We start from the raw sequence: 3,979 nt of genomic DNA on the forward strand, positions 1-3,979 counted from the left end.
CACAACACCCCAGCCACAAACACCAGCCACCTCACCCAAAACACGCCACCCACCAGCACCCCCCCAGCTCACCCATAACACTCCACCCACCACCTCACACCTAACACCCCACCCACCAACACCCCCCACCTCACCCATAACACTCCACCCACCAACACCCCCATCTCACCCATAACACCCCAGCCACCAACATACCCCACCTCACACATAACACCCAATCCACCAACACCCCCCACCTCTCCCATCATACTCCACCCACGAACACCCCCCACCTCTCCCAGAATTCCCCTACCACCAACATCACCCACCTCACCCATAATACTCCACCCACCAACACCCCCCACCTCACCCTTAATACCCCACCCACAAACACCCCCCAACTCACCCACAACACCCCTCCAACCAACACCCCCCACCTCACCCAGAACACTCCTCCCACCAGGACCACCCACCTCACCAATAATACCGCACCCACCAACACCCCCCACATCACCCCACACACCAACACCCCCCACCTCAACCATAATACCCCTCCCACCAACACCCCCCACCTCACCCACAACACCCCAGCCACCGACATCCCCCACCTCCCACATAATACTCCACCCACCAACACCCCCCACCTCTCCCATAATACTCCACCCACCAACACCTCCCACCTCATCCATAACAGCCCTTCCACCAACGCCCCCTAACCTCACACATAACACCCCTCTCACCGACACCCACCACCTCACCCACAACACCCCAGCCACAAACACCACCCACCTCACCCAAAACACCCCACCCACCAACACCCCCATCTCACCCATGACACCCCTCCCACTAACACCCCTCACCTCACCCATAACACCCCAGCCATCAACACCCACCACCTCACCCATAACACTCCACCCACCAACACCCCCCACCTCACCCCAGCCACCAACATACTCCACCTCACCCATAACACCCAATCGACCAACACCCCCCACCTCTCCCATCATACTCCACCCACGAACACCCCCCACCTCAACCATAATACCCCTCCCACCAACACCCCCCGCCTCACCCATAACACCCCAGCTACCAACACCCCCCACCTCACCCATAATACCCCAGCCACCAACACCCCCCACCTAACCCATAACACCCACCCACAAACACCCCCCAATTCACCCAGAACACCCCTTCCACCAACACCCCCCACCTCACCCATAACACCCCTCCCACCAACACAACCCACCTCACCCATTATACCCCTCCCACCAACACCCCCGTCTCCCAGAACACCCCTCCCACCAACATCACCCACCTCACCCATAATACTCCACCCACCAGCACCCCCCACCTCACCCATGACACCCCACCCACCAACACCCGCCACCTCACCCATAACACCCCAACTACCAACACCCCCCACCTCACCCATTACAGCCCTCCCACCAACACCCCCCACAACACCCCTCCCACCAACAACCCCCATCTCACCCGTGACACCCCTCCCACCCACACACACCCCTCACCCATAATACCCCAACCACCAACACCCCCCTTCACCCATAACACCCCTCCGACCACCATCCCCCACAAGACTCCACCCACCAACACAGCCCACCTCATCCATAACAGCCCTTCCACCATCATCCCCCACCTCACCCATAAGACTCCACCCACCAACACCTTCCACCTCATCCATAACAGCCCTTCCACCAGCACCCCCCAACCTCACACATAACACCCCTCTCACCAACACCCACCACCCCACCCACAACACCCCAGCCACAAACACCAGCCACCTCACCCAAAACACCCCAACCACCAACACCCCCCCCAGCTCACCCATAAGACTCCACCCACCACCTCACACCTAACACCCCACCCACCAACACCCCCCACCTCACCCAGAACACTCCTCCCACCAGGACCACCCACCTCACCTCACTTTCGAATCTTGTACCATCTGTGTGTGGGGGGGCCTGTCGAAAGGACCACCTATTCTTCAAATGTCCCTTCTTCCTGTTTCGTTTTATGCAGGGGCGAGTGTAGACAAGTCGAAAGTGATGTGTCAGGGAGTGCAGGGACTGGGAAGACTTGGAAGTGGGGCATTTGAAGTGGATAGGGAGAAAGCTTGGGTGTGTGGATTGGCTCTTTCCAGTATAGGACGGCTGAGCCTGAGAGGCAAAGGGCGCTGCTCCATCTGCTTGAGCGGGGACACTTACTGGAGGCTTGGTTGTGAACTCTGGGTGTGGTATTTTCCCAAGCTTCTGTCATATGACTTTTCTGCCTCTTTCATTAAAAGCTCATTTTCTACACTCAGACTCTGTGCTTGTGAGTGGGGAAGCATTGCCCCTGCGAGGCACCCAGGGCTGTGCAAATTTCCCAGGCTTCTGGGTGGGGGCTCCAGCTGGTTCTATGTGAGATGGATGACAAGGGACCCGTCAATGTTGAAACAGACCCTGGTTGCTGCCGACTCGTTCTGACAAAAGGCTTACATTTCACAGCTGTAGACCCTCTTATCAGACCGAGCTCCTTCATGAGTCCCTCAGTAAATCAAAGGGGTGACTATCCTCCAGTCTCTTTCCTAGAGTACTAGAAGTGGAAGGGACCTCATGAGGTGAAAAAGCCCAGTTCCCTGCACGTTTCCTCACACGGACTCCCCAAATGTCAATCAAAACTCCAGTAGCTGAGATTTATTCCCCACAAAAAGATCAGTTGCATCTGTTTCGAGGTGCTATTGGTGCAGGAGTCCAGAACTGTTACAAGAGAAAGAAAAGAGAAATTCCGGTCTAATTCCTAAATGTGCTCACGCTGAGCCAGATTGGAAGGTTTCCCTTCCCCATAACTTCCAGCAGTTTGTGCTTCCTGGGATGCTTTTCTGATTAGGCCACGTCAAAGGTTTCTTTGTCTTTCCAACATTGTTGCTGCCTTCAGTATAGGTACAGGAGAAGAGGAGAAATGATCCTGTCAATGTCCCTTACTTTACATGCTCCTCTGGGTGCCAGAAAGATCCTGGGTGTGTCTCAGAACCAGGCACCTCAGAGCGAACAGCCCATCGAGCAGCTGCCTTTCATGGCAATTGTGAACCTGTCACCTACATGTCCCTTCCTGGTGAACGGCCAGGGATGGTAACTAAACATCTAGCTGGGTGTGGGTCACTCCTTTGTTGCTACTGCAGAGTTAGTCCCTGGGCGTTTCTCAGATTCACAACAAAGAAAGAACAAACACAAAGAAAGAGCAAATTTTTTGTCTTCCAAGGTAAGAAATGTACATTTTTTGAGAGAATTTTATCCCTCATTGCTTCCACTAACTTGTGTACCCCAGTGGCCTAATGGATAAGGCATTGGCCTTCTAAGCCAAGGATTGTGGGTTCAAATCCCACCTGGGGTGAAGCTCTCTTTCCCTCCTGTCAGTCTCAAGGTAAAAAAAGAAAGTGGGCTTTCAAACCCACAAGGGCTCCCTTGAGCAATTGTGTGCTAGGGTTGCTTCCTGAAGAGCACGAGATTTTGCTTTAGGCAACTGACTTGTTGCATGTTAATATCACTGCCTCATTCAAATCTGTGGTGGGCTTCAGGCTTCCCCAAGCTCTGCACCCTGTCTGCAGGTGGGAGTGACTCTTACTCAGCAGGAGAACAGCAGGTTTATTAGCCGACAGGCCGCAGCATCTTACAGAAGTGTCAGTACAGCCGGCAGAGACAGCCAGTCCAATCCATGTTGGGGAGAGGAGGCCCCGAGGGGCCCCCAGAGCTGAGGCCTGGCCCCCTCCTTTGTCTCTGTCTCTCCCAGCCCAGACTAACAGCTTCCCAGTTTCAATCTAAACTCCTTGGGCTCCACCTCGCCCTTTGTCTGCAGTACAAAGGTGTTACCTGGTCGCCAGGTTACCCTCAGCAGGAGCCCCACACCCTCTGTGAGCCACACACACATGTACCCCTCCACATCACAGCATCTTCTGAAGTGGCACACTCCCACAGCCCCTGCAAAAGAGAGGCTCGTGTGGCCA

The 3,979-nt window shown here is 55.0% G+C and overlaps 1 non-coding gene across 1 annotated transcript; it reads left to right on the plus strand.

Annotated features, from left to right (window-relative positions):
• Window positions 1–3,296: 3,296 nt before the first annotated feature.
• On the plus strand, window positions 3,297–3,369 carry TRNAR-UCU (transfer RNA arginine (anticodon UCU)). Its single transcript has one exon. It is a non-coding gene; the product is annotated as a tRNA-Arg (tRNA).
• The last annotated feature ends 610 nt before the right edge of the window (window positions 3,370–3,979 follow it).

The sequence above is a fragment of the Carettochelys insculpta genome, chromosome 33 (genome assembly GCF_033958435.1).
Source record: "Carettochelys insculpta isolate YL-2023 chromosome 33, ASM3395843v1, whole genome shotgun sequence".
NCBI lineage: Eukaryota > Metazoa > Chordata > Testudines > Carettochelyidae > Carettochelys > Carettochelys insculpta.